Source organism: Chiloscyllium punctatum, chromosome 24, assembly GCF_047496795.1.
Source record: "Chiloscyllium punctatum isolate Juve2018m chromosome 24, sChiPun1.3, whole genome shotgun sequence".
NCBI classification, from domain to species: domain Eukaryota; kingdom Metazoa; phylum Chordata; class Chondrichthyes; order Orectolobiformes; family Hemiscylliidae; genus Chiloscyllium; species Chiloscyllium punctatum.
The window spans coordinates 13,553,398-13,570,486 of record NC_092762.1 but is presented as its reverse complement, the minus strand read 5'-3'; the positions used below and the strand labels follow the sequence as shown (position 1 = coordinate 13,570,486).

The window sequence follows — 17,089 nt, the reverse complement described above, 5'->3', positions numbered from 1 at the left end:
TCTCATTCCTTCTGCGATGAAACAAACAAAGAAATGACATTCGATACTCTTCACTAAGTGTCGAAATTCAATTGCACCGCAACCAAAGTAATTTATTTTAATTCAAAAATGTTTCAGTGAAAGACATTCCAGCAAGCTCACCACCTCCTGTCTCAGTTTAATGGGAAATGGGATCAATTCTGTAGCGCCTACTGTCCCAGTGGAAAAGGCCACTGGTTTAAGCCCCTGAACAGGTTATCAGCTGATCTGAGTTTTCAATCTTGTTCTTTGACAGATTGCAACGTGTTTTGCACAAGGGGGCATGCAGATAGGACAAACTTCAATTATATTCAACACAAGAAAATGCAATTCCATTTAAATGAGGCAGATTAATTGAAATCAGGCCTCAGGTGAGGATACAAAACAGTCATGTTTGGAATTTCCAGAGACCATCAACATTGTCCATTCAACTGCTGAAGTTTGTCTCAGTATTGCTTTCGCAATCAACCTATTTCAATGCATTATGACACCTCTGGAACAGATGGGACAGTTCCAGGCCTTCTGGCTCATAGTTGGAGACACTACCACAGCATCACAAGAACACTGTGTTTTAGGCTGAGTAACTGGTGGGTTAATTTGCCCAATTATCTTACTAATCCAGAAGATACTGTTACAATCCTAATGCTGGGAAATAAGCAAGGTATTAATGGGAGCAAAGATGTTACAACAGTCTCTCTGACAAGGGACAAAATATCTTTCATCTGTTGTTTTGTTCATCCTTCGATAGTTTGAAATTTTTAAACCTTCTGGTCTACCATCATCTTTGCAGTTTTGTACATCTTTTCTTTCAATTTGATGTCACTCATAATTCCCTCAGCTATGCACCACTGTTCATCGTGCATTTCTTTTACAAGTTAATATATATTGTTGAGAATAATAAAATAACTGAATATATTCTTCTGCTTTGACATTCTAACTAGAGTCCCATTCCAGTTTAGCGAACTACTACCTCATCCCCTTGTCACTGCCTTTAAGTTTAGATACTAGTTGAAGAGTCAAATTCCTCACCCTAAAGCTAAATTCTATCATGCTGCATTGCATCTTACCAAAAGGGTCTTTTACTTTGAGCTCATTATTCAATCATATTATCAGGTCGAAAATAGCTGTTCCATGATTGGTTCCAGAGCATCTGTTCTGTAAAATTGCACAGAGCAGTCGACCTCAAACTGCTTCAGAAGGTAGCATAAGCTGAGTGCACAATACTATTTTAACTAACAGTGAACCCTCTGAATTCCAGGATTCTGTTAGATCCCCAAAATTACTCATAGCAAGGAATCCCTACGTTGTGGAAACACGCCCTTCAGCCCAACAAATCCACACCAACCCTGCAAAGAGTATCCCAACCAAACCTATTCCTCAATGTTTACCCCTGATTAATGCGCTGAAACTGTGCATCGCTGGACACTATGGCAATTTAGCATAACCAATTCACCGAACCTGCAGTTCTTTGAATTGTGGGTTTGCAGCCCTGGTTCGCAGTTGCTTCGTGAAGTCTGAATGTTGTTGCCTCTATTAGTCCAACAGCACTGTCACTGACACAGGAGCTGTTCCCCCAGATCGGTTTGTGGCAGTCAGAGATCCTGCTACAACCTGCGCACATGCCAACCCAGTCATCTCAATCAGAAAGAATTAGTACAGCACAGATTAGAAGACAACTTGGATCACATTGTGCTTTTGAAATCGGAGGCCCCTCTTCAACCCATCACAACTGTGCTACCTTTTTAAAATAGGTATTTGGCTAGATCCCTGCTCTCACAGTAATACAAACAATTTCTTTTTGCAAGTATTCAAATTAATTTTGGAAATTAACAGCGAATCAGCTGTCACTTCCTTTGCAGCTGATCTCAGATCTTCTTTGAAACAGCAAAACCCAATGAGAACATTAAGGCATCCAATGTTTAAAAAAAATCACATGCTCAGTCACTGTAATATGATGAGTTTTGTTTTACAGAATTCTTAGCAAAAGTTAATTTGAAGCAAAAAGGAGAACGCGAAGAGAAAGGTGAACCGCCCGTGGGTAACAAAGGCAGTCAAGAGCAGTACCCACAAGGAAAAGAATGACATAGCCGCGGATGACTAAAAAGGGAGAAAACTGATCATGTAATTAAATTGACAAGAAACAAAAATGAATGACAAGAGTTGTACAGGTATATAAAAATTGAGTATCTAACGTCAGCATCGAACCCTTGGAGGTTCTGACTGTGGAATTGATCATGGGTACAAGGAAACAGCAGATAATTTAAACCTATATTTTACATTGATCTTCATGAAGGAGGATACCGTTATCATCCTAAAGGTAGCAAATAAGCAAGTTAATCATGAGTAGAAAAATGTTATAACAGTTTTGTCACAAGGGACAAAGTATTGACCAACTAATAGGACTAAAGGCAGACAGGACCTAATGGCCTGGATCAAACACTTTTAGGGCAACTGACTGCAGAGATATTCAAGGCATCAATTGGAATATTCCAGAATCAGGGGATACAGGAAAAATCCAGTGGATTGATGCACCTGTTCAAGAAGGGAAGGGAGACAGAAATCAGGAAACTATAGATTAGTTAGTTTAATGTCTGTGTTTGTAATATGGCAGAGTCGAATATTAAAGTAATAAATAGCAGGACATTTAGAAAAGCTTATCATTTAACATTGTAGACTGGGTTTTGTGAAAGAGACACTATGACAAATTTGCAACAGTTCATTTAGGAGATAACAAGCAGGGCTGATAAAGGGCAATCCAATGATGTTCTGTATTTGGGTTTTAAAAAATGCATATGATAAGGTGCTATAGAAAAGTTAATTGCATAATACAGGAGCTCACTGTGTCAGGGGTAACCTATTTGCATGGAGTGAGGATTGGTTAACCACACTGGCTGTTGCTGAGACCTCACTTGGAGTACTGTACACAATGTTAGCTCCCATATTTAATAAGGGATAAACCAGTATTGGAGACAATTCAAAAAAAATTCAGCTAGCCGCTTCAAGGATGAAAAGGTTGACCTATCAAGAATAGCTAAACAGGTTAGGTCATTATTCAATAGAATCTCGACAAACAGATTACATACAGTGTGGAAACAGGCACTTTGGCCCAACAAGTCCACACCGATCTGACGAAGCACAACCCACCCAGATCCATTCCCCAACATTCACCCCTTCACCTAACACTACAGGCAATTTAGCATTGCCAATTCACCTAACCTGCACTTTTTTTGGATTGTGGGAGGATACCGGAGCACCCGGAGGAAACCCACGCAGACAACGTGCAAACTCCACACAGAGAGTCACCTGAGGCAGGAATTAAACCCAGGTCTTTGGCACTGTGAGATATCAGTGCTAACCACTGTGCCACCCACATAATATAAGGGGTGATCTTATGGAAACAAGGTTCTGAGGAGCTTGACAGGGTAGATGTTGACTCGATCTTCTAGCACCAATGAAGTCTCAAACTAAACATTACATAAGGGAACATTCATTTTGTAAAAAATGTAAAGAATTTTTTTCTCTCAGTGAATGGCTAGAATTTTCTAGCACCAAAAATTGTGAAAGTTAAATGTGGAAGGGGAATGGATCTGGTTGGGTTCGTCATCAGAGGGTCAGCTTGGCTTGTTGGGCTGAAGGGCCTGTTTCCACACAGTAGGGAATTTATGATTCTGTCTCAAATTATTCTAAAAGAGGGCAGATAGATTTTTGAAATATTGAGCAGTTGAGGGCTATGCGGATCAAGCATAAAAGAGGTGTTGAGGTCTGGGTTGGCCCAGCCATGATCTGATAGAATGGGGGAACAAGCCGAAGGGAATGAATGCCCTACTCCTGTTCTGATTCCTTGAGGCTCCATTTCATGCTTTTTTTATCTCCAAAGAAGAGTGTGATACAATGTGCTGAAGATCTCAGATGTTGTGAAAATGGTGTGTTTATGTACTGGATCATTTGGCATTGGTTCATCAATCACAGCGATACAGTCATGAGTAGGAAGGCAATTCCCTCCATGAATAAAGGAAATCTACTGAAGAGCTCACACAAAGGGATCCTTCCCCTCAGTGAACTCTCCCATCACATTATCCAACATATCAGCGAAAGCAGGACGCACAGTGCATGCTCGAGCCAACAAAGGGACCAGGGGTGATTGATGTCAGCACCGGACCAATGAAAGGACGGTGGGCGGAACTGGAGGACCAGGGGAGGTTGGTCCTCCAACCAATCAAAGTGAACTAGGCGCAGAACTAGACTAAACCACGTGATCACCCTCGCGCGCAGCGGAGAGTCGCTGTAATGAATTTTCGGGAAGTTTTGGAGCGAAAGGATACGGTAAGGAAAGAAACAAATAAACAGAGGGAAACGGGAGAAAAACTGTATTGCTATGAGGGGAGAGGTTTTACAAGCATGTTGTGCACGTCGGAAAACACAAATTTGAACTTCCCAGTCCCGTGTTTGTAGTAAAAGGGAAATTGCCTCAGCGCGGCTGCAGGCCTGAGTGAGCACCGCCATCTTTATTCGGGGCAACGATTCACTGGACACGTGCGCAGCCGCCGTCTTTGTAGGGGGCAAGGTGCAGCCAGGCGCATGTGCAGCCTTTCTCTGGTACAGAGTCATTGGGCAGGATTTACACAGAGTACATTCAAACTCAGAGTAATGAATGTTTATTTCTGGATTTGTTTCGTCATTCATTTAAAGGACTTGCTATCGTAACTGAGTTTGCAGGTCATTCAAAATTGGAGGTATTGTGCATAGTGAAGAAGGTTACCTCAGGTTACAGTGAAATATTGATCAGATACGGATTAATTTAGATAAATGTGAGGTGCTGCATTTTGGAAAAGCAAGTCAAGGCAGGACTTATACACTAGGGGAAAGTGAAGACTGCAGATGCTGGAGATCAGAGCTCAAAAATGTGTTGCTGGAAAATCACAGCAGGTCAAGCAGCATCTAAAGATCAGGAGAATCGACATTGCGGGCATGAGCCCTTCTTCAGGATTGCTGAAGAAGGGCTCATGCCCGAAATGTCGATTATCCCGATCTTTGGATGCTGCCTGACCTGCTGTGCTTTTCCAGCAATACGTTTTTCAGCCCAGGACTTATACACTGAATGGAAAGGCCCTGGAGACGTTTGCAGAACTACGAGACCTTGGACTGCAGGTTCATAGTCCTTCCAAGTCAAGTTGCAGGTAGATAGGATGATGAAGAAGGTGTTCAGTGTATTTTCCTTTATTGGCTAGAGCATTGAATATAGGATGTGGGATGTCATGTTGCTGTACAGGACATTCATTAGGCCACTTTTGGAATATTGTGTGCAATTCTGGCCTGCCTCCTATCAGAAGGGTGCTGTGAAACTTGAAAGGTTTCAAAAAAGACTTACAAGGATGTTGTTAGGGTTCGAGGATTTGAGCTACAGGATGAGGCATAAAAGGCTGGGGCTGTTTTCCCTGGAGTGCCATAGGCTGAGCGGTGATGTTATGGAGATTTATACAATCATGAGGAGCATGAACAGGGTAAATGAACAAGGTGTTTTCCCTGGAGTAGTGGTGTCCAAAAGTAGAGGACATTGCTTTAGGGTTAACGGGGCAAAAATTCAAAGGGGGCTAAAGGGCAACTCTTTCATGCAGTGGGTGGAATGAGCTGCCAGAGGAAGTGGTGGAGGCTAGTACAATTAAAACTTGTTGAAGGCATCTAAATAGACACATGATATGATTAGGAAGCGTTTACAGGGATATGGGCCAAGTGCTGGCAAATGGGAATAGACTAGGTTCGGATACCGGGTTGGCATGGATGAGTTAAACCGAAGGGTCTGTGTCGGTGCAATACGTCTCTATGACTGTGGGATCATAACAGCTTCTACAGCTCTACTTCATCTCTGGGCTCCCTTATGAGCACTTTGCCAATATCTAGCTTGCTCAGTATCAAACAATGGGTGTATTTTTGGTCTGTTTAGTATTTTACGATTACTTTTACAGACATTTTTGTAAGTTAATTTTTCTCTGCCGCCCAGCCCCTGACGATGTGCTGCTTATTAATTTTCTTTCTGGAAAATCTTTGACACTCAAGAATTCTTTTTTCCAATAAGCAAGTGTATTTTCCTTCCATTTCGGACTATCAAATTCTGCACCATTTTCATTCCCTGTAATCCATTTTGCACTCCCTGAAACATCAACTGTGTTTCTCCTTCCACAGATACCAGTGATTAATGCCAAAGCCCTGTTGCTTGTGGAGAGGGTGATGTTTGACTTTCTTGTTCAGCTGCAGTTTGTGTGGTGAAGGTACTCCCACAATGTGATTAGGTAAGAGATATTACAGAGTATTCATTACAGCAACAGTGATGATTTGAAGATAATGTCCAAATCAAGAACAGTTTGTAGTTTTATCATCATGCTTATAATTTCACAAAAATATTATTGGGAACTTTAGACATAAGGTCAGAGACTGATGATATTAGGTCAGGTGACCAAAAGCATTGCCAAATAAGCAGGCTTTGAGGAATGTCTTAAAGGAGGAAAGCAGACCTGTGAGGTTTTGGCTGCGAATTTCAGAAAATGATGCTTTGGCAACTGTAAAAGCAGCCACACAGGTGAAGTAATGAATTAATAGATCATTGGGAGTCTCGAACAGTTTGGGTTGTCGAGGTCTTCACGGATGTGTGATGCGGCAAGCTAGGGATGATCACAATCAGGAATTAAATCAAGGGTCAGAATTTTAAATTGAGGGATGTGGGCCGGATTCTGGCAGGTGGGACGGAATTGGGTTGGAATATCTGGTTGGCATGGACGGGTTGGATTGAAGGGTCTGATTCCATTCTGTACATCTCTGTGGCTCTATGTTGTTGATTATGAATAGGAGCCTTGTGATGGATCAACAAGTTTTGGTACGAGGGAGTACTTGGGCAGCAGAGATTTAGTTTTTCTTAAGATTACAGGGAGATTGAATGTGGGAAGCTGGCCAGGAGTGTGTTTGGATACTGACGTCTGGAGATAACAAAAGGTGGATGACAGTATATGAGCTGAGACAAGGGTAGAATCAGCTAGAAATAGTGATCTTGGAGTGGGACTGGGCTGTCACCCTCACCTCACCTCTGAGATTCAGCTGGTTGTCAGGTTGTGAATCAGGGCCGTAACACAATCGGGAGCTGAGTGACCCTGGTGGAGCCTAAAATGAGTTTCACTCAGCTGGCTATTGCTGTGCAGATGCTGCTTGATACCCCTGTTGATGACATCTTCCATCACTTTACTGCTGATCGAGTGTGGACTGACAGATGGAAATTGCTTGGGTTGCATTGCCCTGTGTTTTTGTGCTGAACATCCCTGGGCAAGGTTCCACATTGTCGCTAGATGCCAGGGCTGGAGCGGTCCTTAGCTTGGTGGGTGGCAAGTTCTGGAGCTCAAACCATCAGTATTATTGCCAGAATATTGGTAGGGCCCGTAGCCTTTGCACTACTTAACCATTTATTGATGTTATTTACACTGAATCAAACTGGCTTAAAACTCACATCTGTGATGTTGGAAATCACTGGAGAAGGCTGAGATGGATCATCCCACTTTGCACTTCTGGCTGAAGATTGCTGCAAATGCTGTCATCTTATCTGGTGCGTGGGCGTGTGAGACCCCTTCACCAGTAAGGGTGGGGATATCTGTGATGTTTCCTCCAGTGAGTTGTTTAATTGTCCATCACCGTTCACAACTGGGTGTGGCAGAACTGCAGAGCTCCGATCTGATCTATTGGTTGTGGGATCGTTTAGCTCTGTTGCTTGCTGCTGATGCTGTTTGACATGAAATAGCTTCAGGAAATGGTTTAAGTAGAATCCAAAGAGATCAAACAAATATATCACAGACAAAAGATTAACTGGACCAGAGAATAGGACCCCTTAAAGATTAACGAGGCTGTCTATGGAACCACCAGGGGTGGGAAAGATATGGAAATATTTCACGTCATTTTTACTGGAGAAAGATATGGAAGCTCGAGAATTTGGAGAAATAAACAGAGAGAACTTGTAAAGTATCCATGTTACAGTGGAGGTGTTACTGGATGTCTTGAATCGCATCAAGTTGAATAAAGCCCTGGGACCTGATCAGATGTATCCCGGAACTTTGTGGAAATCTAGGGAAGTGATTGTTGGGCCTCTCCTGAGGTATTTGTATCATTGATAGCGACAGATGAGGTGCCATTATTTTTAAAAGGTGGTAAGGAGAGGCCATTGAACAAGAGAATAGTGAGCCTGAAGTGGCAGGCAAGTTGTTGGAAGGGATTCTGAGGGACAGGATATCCATCTATTTGGAAAAGTAAGGAATAATCATTGAGTGTTGTCACTGTGGCTTTGTACGTGCACAATCGTGTCTCACTAACTTGACTGAATGTTTTGAAGTGACAAAGAAAATTGATTAAACCAGGCTGTGAACGTTGTTTATATAGACATTCGACAATGTTCCACAAAGCAGACTGGTTAGCAGGGTTACATAACATGGAATGAAGGGGAACAAGCCATTTGGGTACGAAACTGGCTTGATGGTAGGAGACAGAGGGTGATGATGGAGGTTTGCTTTGTGGACTGGAGGACTGTGAGCAGCAGTGTGCTACAAGGATCAATTATTGGATCCTTATATAAATGACTTGGATGTGAATATATGAGATATGGTTAGTAGCTTTACACAAGACACCAAAATTGGAGGTGTAGTGGACAGCGAAGAAGGTTAGTTCAGAATACAACAGGATCTTGATCAGATGGGCCAGTGGAGCAAGGAATGGCAGATAGAGTTCAATTGAGATAAATGTTAGCTGTTGGATTTTGGAAAGACAAATCAGGGTAGGACTGAAACACTTACTGGTAAGGTCCTGGGAAGTGTTGCTGAACAAAGAGACCTTGGAGTGCAGGTTCATAGTTCCTTGAAAGTAGAGTCACAGGTAGGTAAGGGAGTGAATGCAGCGTTTGTTATGCTCTCCGTCATGTTGTTGCTGTACAGGACATTGATTAAGGCTCTTCTGGAATTCTGTTTTCAGTTCCAATCTCCCTGTTCCAGGAATGATGTTGTAAAACTTGAAACATTTCAGAAAATGTTTGCAAGGACTTTGCCAGAGTTGGACAGTTTGAGGGCAGTGCATGTTTGGAGTGAGCTGCCAAGGGAAGGGGTGAAGGAGAGTACAATTACAATATTTAAAATACATTGATTAAGCCACTTCTCGAATTCTGTTTTCAGTTTGATTTTCCCTGTTCTGGGAAGGATGTTGTGAAACGTGAAAAGGTTCGGACAAGATTTACAAAAACGTTGCCAGGTTTGAAGGATTTGGGCTACAGAGAGAGGCCGAATAGGCTGGGGTTAATTTCCCTGGAGAGTCCAAGACTGAGAGGTGACTTCATGGAGATTTATAAAATCACGAGGGGCATGGATAAGGTGGGCAGCCAAGGTTCTCTTTCCTAAGGTTAGGTCGCTCCAAAACTAGAGCACATGGTTGAGAGGGCAACGATTTAAAAGGAATCTAAGGGCAACGTTTTCAAGCTGAGTGTGGTGTGTGTATGGAATGAGCTGCTAGATGAAGTAGTGGAGACTGATAAAATCACAACATTTAAAAGGCATCCGATTGGGTACGTGAACAGGAAGGGTTGTGATGGATGCAGGCCAACAGCTGGCAAATGGGACTCCAGTAGTTTAGGATTCCTAGTTGGCATGGATGAATTGGACCGAAGATCTGTTTCTGTGCTGTATATGTCTATGACGTTAATAAACTAAGATGCGTTCCTCTTTTGTGGAGAGCAAGCTGCAGCACAGAAAATATCCTTGGAGCTGAGAAGGTGAAGCAGTGATTTTGACCAGGTGCAGATTTGGTTCCAAGGTCTTGAATTTGCGGAGAGAGGTATTGTTAATACTGTCACAACTTTTAGTAACTACTTTCAAGTAATTGGCAAATAATACAAAACGAAAATGTGAACATTATTGTACTCAGTAAGTTCTGAGCATCTGGAACATTCTGAACGACACAGATTCAGCAGGTATTCTGAAATAGACTTGGAATTTTAATTTTTAAGGAAAGATTTGGGGGGCTGTGGGCAAATAGAACATAGAACATAGAACAATACAGCACAGAACAGGCCCTTCGGCCCACGATGTTGTGCCGAACTTCTATCCTAGATTAAGCACCCATCCATGTACCTATCCAAATGCCGCTTAAAGGTCGCCAATGAATCTGACTCTACCACTCCCACGGGCAGCGTATTCCATGCCCCCACCACTCTCTGGGTAAAGAACCCACCCCTGACATCTCCCCTATACCTTGCACCCTTCACCTTAAATTTATGTCCCCTTGTAACACTCTGTTGTACCCGGGGAAAAAGTTTCTGACTGTCTACTCTATCTATTCCTCTGATCATCTTATAAACCTCTATCAAGTCACCCCTCATCCTTCGCCGTTCCAATGAGAAAAGGCCGAGAACTCTCAACCTATCCTCGTACGACCTACTCTCCATTCCAGGCAACATCCTGGTAAATCTTCTCTGCACCCTCTCCAAAGCTTCCACATCTTTCCTAAAGTGAGGCGACCAGAACTGCACACAGTACTCCAAGTGTGGCCTAACCAAAGTCCTGTACAGCTGCAACATCACTTCACGACTCTTGAATTCAATCCCTCTGCTAATGAACGATAACACTCCATAGGCCTTCTTACAAACTCTATCCACCTGAGTGGCAACTTTCAAACATCTATGTACATAGACCCCAAGATCCCTCTGTTCCTCCACCTGACCAAGAACCCTACCATTAACCCTGTATTCCGCATTCTTATTTGTTCTTCCAAAATGGACAACCTCACACTTGGCAGGGTTGAACTCCATCTGCCACTCCTCAGCCCAGCTCTGCATCATATCTAAGTCCCTCTGCAGCCGACAACAGCCCTCCTCACTGTCCACAACTCCACCTATCTTTGTATCATCTGCAAATTTACTGACCCACCCTTCGACTCCCTCATATAAGTCATTAATAAAAATTACAAACAGCAGAGGACACAGAATTGATCCCTGCGGAACTCCACTTGTAACCGGGCTCCAGGCTGAATATTTACCATCTACCACCACTCTCTGACTTCGACCGGTTAGCCAGTTTTCTATCCAATTGGCCAAATTTCCCTCTATCCCATGCCTCCTGACTTTCCGCTTAAGCCTACAATGGGGAACCTTATCAAATGCCTTACTAAAATCCATGTACACTACATCCACTGCTCTACCCTCATCCACATGCTTGGTCACCTCCTCGAAGAATTCAATAAGACTTGTAAGGCAAGACCTACCCTTCACAAATCCGTGCTGGCTGTCCCTAATCAAGCAGTGTCTTTCCAGATACTCATAAATCCTATCCCTCAGTACCCTTTCCATTACTTTGCCTACCACAGAAGTAAGACTAACTGGCCTGTAATTCCCGGGGTTATCCCTATTCCCTTTTTTGAACAGGGGCACAACATTCGCTACTCTCCAGTCCCCTGGTACCACCCCAGTTGCCAGTGAAGACGAGAAGATCATTGCCAACGGTACTGCAATTTCCTCTCTTGCTTCCCACATAATCCTAGGATATATCCCGTCAGGCCCGGGGGACTTGTCTATCCTCAAGTTGTTCAAAATGTCCAACACATCTTCCTTCCTAACAGGTATCTCTTCTAGCTTATCAGTCCATTTCACACTCTCCTCTTCAACAATACGGTCCCTCTCGTTCGTAAATACTGAAGAGAAGTACTTGTTCAAGACCTCTCCTATCTCTTCCGACTCAATACACAGTCTCCCACCACTGTCCTTGATCGGACCTACCCTCGTTCTCGTCATTCTCAGGTTTCTCACATACGCATAGAATGCCTTGGGGTTATCCTTGATCCTATCCGCCAGGGATTTTTCATGCCCTCTCTTAGCTCTCCTAATCCCTTTCTTCAGGTCCCGTCTGGCTATCCTGTATCCCTCCACTGCTCTGTCTGAACCTTGTTTCCTCAACCTTATGTAAGCCTCCTTCTTCCTCTTTACGAGACATTCAACCTCCCTCGTCAACCAAGGCTCCCTCACACGACCATTTCTTTCCTGCCTGATCGGTACATACATATCAAGGACACGTCGTATCTGCTCCTTGAAAAAGTTCCACATTTCCACCACATCCTTCCCTGACAGCCTATGCTCCCAACGTATGCTCCTCAAATCCTGTCTTACAGCATCGTAATTTCCCTTCCCCCAATTGTAAAAACTTCCTTGTTGTGCGCACCTATCTCTCTCCATAACCAAGGTGAAAGTCACAGAATTGTGGTCACCATCACCAAAATGTTCACCCACTAACAAGCCCACCACTTGTCCCGGTTCATTACCGAGTACCAAATCCAATATGGCCTCCCCTCTGGTTGGACAATCTACATACTGCGTTAGAAAAGCTTCCTGGACACACTGCACAAACACCGCCCCATCCAATCTACTTGATCTAAAGAGCTTCCAATCAATATTTGGGAAGTTGAAGTCGCCCATGACTACGACCCTGTGGCTTCTGCACCTTTCCAAAATCTGTTTCCCAATCTGTTTCTCCACATCTCTGCTGCTATTGGGGGGCCTATAATAAACACCCAACAAGGTGACTGCACCTTTCCTATTTCTGACTTCAGCCCATACTACCTCCAGAGGCAGATCCCCCTCAAACTTCCTTTCTGCATCCGTTATACCATTTCTAATTAGCAATGCCACCCCCCCTCCTTTTTTACCACCCTCCCTAATCTTACTGAAACATCTGTAACCAGGAACCTCCAACAGCCATTCCTGTCCCTCATCTATCCATGTTTCCGTGATGGCCACAACATCGTAGTCCCAGGTACCGATCCACGCCTTAAGTTCACCCACCTTATTTCTGATACTGCTTGCATTGAAGTATACGCACTTGAGCCCATCTCTGTGTCTGCAAGTAGTCCCTGTCAGTGCTACCTTCTCCACAGCCTCCCTACAGTCTTGGACATCCTGACACACAGCTAGCTTACTTGCTGGACTACAAGTCCGGATCCCATTCCCCTGCCAAATTAGTTTAAACCCCCCCGAAGAGTGCTAGCAAACCTACCCCCCAGGATATTGGTGCCCTTCTGGTTCAGGTGCAACCCGTCCTGTTTATACAGGTCCCACCTTCCCCAGAATGCAGTCCAATTGTCCAAATATCTGAAGCCCTCCCTCCTACACCATCCTTGCAGCCACGTGTTCAACTGCACTCTCTCCCTGTTCTTTGCCTCTCTGTCACGTGGTATTGGGGCAGATGTGCAGCATCTCCAGAGGGAGAGAGTACAGCCCCAATGGGCTGAATAGCCCCCAGGCCCTGTGCTCTGTGATACTGCCCCATTTACTGTGAATGATGAAGCACATCCCAGGGCAGAGAGAGGGATTAGCCCTCCGCTCTCATCACAATGGGGCCCGGCTGATTGACGGCAGCTCCAGACCAATGGGAGGAGAGTCTGTATGGTCCTGCAGCCAATGGGAGTGAATGAGGGGTGTGGCCAGCAAGACAACACATGTCCATGAGCTGTGCAGGTGCAGTGTCACTGGGTGGGGTTGGGAGAGACAGCAGAGACTGGGACAGAGGCTGTGGGACCTGAATTACAAACTCCCGGTAAATTAAAACCAAAAGAACTGAGGAAGATGTAAATCAGAAACAACAACCAGGAGGTTCTGGAAAAGCTCAGCAGGTCTGGCAGTTTCTGTGATGAAATGTCAGAGTTAAAGTTTCAGACCCAGTGTCCCTTCCTCAGAACTGATACTGAGAGAAAAAATGTTGGTTTATATGCAGAAGGTAGGGTGTAGGGGAGGGTGTAAGGAGTAAAGGATAGGTGGGAATAGAGCGAGAAGAAGGGTTGGATAAAGGAGTGGATAACGTTCTGGCTGGGGGAGGGCTACTAGCTATTAATGGAAACTGTTAGTGGCTAACCATAGGTAATATGTAATGACAGGCTGTGAGAACAAGGACTGGGGTGTGGGGTTGGGGGGGCTAGGACATGGGGTTGTTAAACTATGGTGAGCCACTAACTGTCTCCGTTGTAAGCTGTTCTCCACAGACATCACTCCATGATTGGAGCTGCAGAGGACAGAGTTGCAGATGGGTGGCACGGTGGCATAGTGGTTAGCCCTGCTGCCTCACAGTGCCAGAGACCCGGGTTCAATTCCTGACTCAGGCAACTGTCTGTGTGGAGTTTGCACATTCTGCCAGTGTCTGCGTGGGTTACCTTCGGGTGCTCCGGTTTCCTCCACAGTCCAAAAATGTACAGGTGAGGTGAATTGGCCATGCTAAATTGCCCGTAGTGTTAGATGTAGGGGAATGGGTCTGGGTGAGTTGCTCTTTAGATGGTTTGTCTGATCTAAAAACCTCTTAAATGACCTTCCCAACCCCCTCTGTACTCCTCAAAGATGTATCTTAAAGTTGTTCTCTTTAATCAATATTTCCAGCATTCGTGAAGCACTTTAGGAGAATTGTCAGTGTGAAAGGCTCCATACAATGAAGGTCGTTGTTGTTAATGTCCGACATGAGGAGAAACAGGAATGAACACTCTCATACCTGATGAACAGCAGCAAAAGCAGGAAGCACTGAGCATGCTCCAGCCCACAAAGGGCCTCTGGTGATTGATCTCAGTGCAGGACCAATAAGAGGATGGGGACGGGGCTGGAAGGCAAGGTAGTGCCGGTTGGTCTGAGTGAATGAGAGGCGTGGCTACACTCAACCACGTGATAAGCTTCTGGATTCGTGGTGCTGGAAGAGCACAGCAGTTCAGGCAGCATCCAAGGAGCAGCGAAATCGGCGTTTCGGGCAAAAGCCCTTCATCAGGAATAAAGTGATACCACGTGATAACCTTCACTGGCAGCACTGTGATGTTGTGACCAAGGCATTAGAAATGTGTGAAGGTGCAGGGCATGGTTAAGGAAAGACATATTGACCAGGAAGAGAAGGAAATTTTAATGGAACGGGCTGAGACATTTTACAGAACTTAGTGCACATCGGAAAACAAGAGTCCCATTGCCTGTGGAGAGGGTGATGTTTGACTACCTTGTACAGCTGCAGTTGGTGTGGTGAAGGTGCTCCCACAATGTTCTTGGGTAAGAGATGTTACAGATTATTCACTCAGCGACAGTGAAGAATTGACAATGTGTGTGCAAATTAACAACAGTTTGTATTTTTATCATTTTTATAATTTCACAGAAATTGAGAATTTCTGACATAAGGCCACAGATGGGGATATTAGGTCAGGTGATCAAAAGTATTGCCAAATAAGCAGGTTTTCAGGAATACCTTAAAGGAGGAAAGCAAGTCTGAGAGGGTCAGGGTGCGAATTCCAGACTGTGTTGCCTTGGCAACTGTCAAAACAGCCAGACCGGTGAAGCAATGAATAAACACATCTTTGGGAGTCTGAAAGAAAATGAGTTGTCGAGGTCTCTCAGGTTGTGTGGTGCAGGGAGACAGGGATGTTCACAGCCAGGAATTACATCAAGCGAGAGAATTTTAAATTGTTGCTTGTAAATAGGAGCCTTTTGATGGATCAACAAGTTTTGGTACAAGTGAGCACTTGGGCAGTAGGGTTTTAGATATTCTTGAGCTTATATGTAAGTTGAATGTGGGAGGCTGGCCAGGTCTGTGTTTAGATAACGAAGTCTGGAGATAACACAGGGATGGACAAATATTTCAGTAAATGAGCTGAGACTAGGGTGGAGTTGGGTGATGTCACTGATGTAGAAATAGCAGTTTTGGAGTCTGGTTTCTCCTCATCACTCCCCCTCACCCATTCACAAATATTGTTCCCTGTCCTGTCTGTCCTTTCTGGTTATGTCCTTCTCTCCAATTCTGCTAAGAACTAATATTTGACCTCCCGGTTGTTGGAAAATCCTGCTCCATCTCCACTCTCCCTTTCCTTTCTGAATTCCTCATATGTGGTGTCCATCCAGGATCTATCTTTGTCCCCTCCTGTATCTCATCTACATACTGCCAGGAGGTGACATCGTATTGGTTTCACATGTACACTGCCAATGCCCAGCTCTCTCTCCCGATCATCCCTCTCCATTGCTCCACTGTTACTCATTCATCAAACTGCTTACCACTCGCCTACAACTCGATTGGCTGCAATTTCCTCCAATGAAACACTGCAATGGTTAAACCCATTGCCTTCAGTTGCTATGACAAATTCCCTTCCCTTACTGCTGAGCCCCTCCCTCTCACTGGGAAATGCCTGAGGCAGACCTACACTCTTCATAATATTACTCTCATATTCTGACCCCAAGGTGATCTTCTGATCAGACATCTACACAATCGCAAACACCAGGAACTCCAATCTCTAAAATGTTGCTTTTCTCCACCTCACCCCAGCTCCATTGCTATTGAAACCCCTTACCCATGTCTGTGTTGCATTAAAGTTGACAAATCTAAAACAGAACCCTTGATTCTGCAACTGACCCAGAGTCTGGTTCCAGGTTCCCTCATGATGGGACACATCCTCTCAGTATTTACCCTGTCATACCCCTTAATAAGCCAATGTGTTTCAATAAGATCCCCTCTCATTCTCCCCCAAATCCAATGAGTCGAGTCCCAACTTCTTCAGCCTTTTCGTAAAAGAGAGTCCCTGCAAACCAGGGATCATCCCAGTCAATCTTCTCTAAATGCCTCCGATGAAGTGATGTCTTTCCTTATATAAAGGGTCCAAAACATCTCTCATTACTCCATATGTAGTCTCACTTTATAAAGTTGCTCTCAGGTATATACTCCAAACTCTTATACTGCAAATCCCTTCAAACAAGGAACAACGTTTCATCTCCCTTCCTGATGACCTGTTGTAACTGTGTGCTGGCTTTCTGTGTTTCCTGCACGATTACCTCCTGGTCTCTTTTGTGTTGCAGTTTTCTACAGTTTCTACCATTTAAATAGTCCATTGTTCTTTTATTAACTCCTCCAAAATGAACAACTTCACATTATCCCAAGTTATGCTCCATTTGCCAACTTGGTGTCCACGTCTCCAACGAATCCCTCTCTGTAAACAGTTTATAATCCTTTTGGAAGTAAACTGGTCTGAATTTTCTCGGAGATTCCCCCCTCATTCTTCTCAACCTTTCCAG

General features: G+C 44.2%; 1 long non-coding RNA gene across 1 annotated transcript in view; it reads left to right on the top strand.

Annotated features, from left to right (window-relative positions):
- Window positions 1-6,266: 6,266 nt before the first annotated feature.
- LOC140494446 (uncharacterized) overlaps window positions 6,267-17,089 on the top strand; it is a 28,383-nt gene continuing 17,560 nt past the window's right edge. Inside the window, exon 1 of the long non-coding RNA XR_011963975.1 lies at window positions 6,267-6,305. This is a non-coding gene — a long non-coding RNA (uncharacterized lncRNA). The remainder of the gene's footprint in view (window positions 6,306-17,089) is intronic.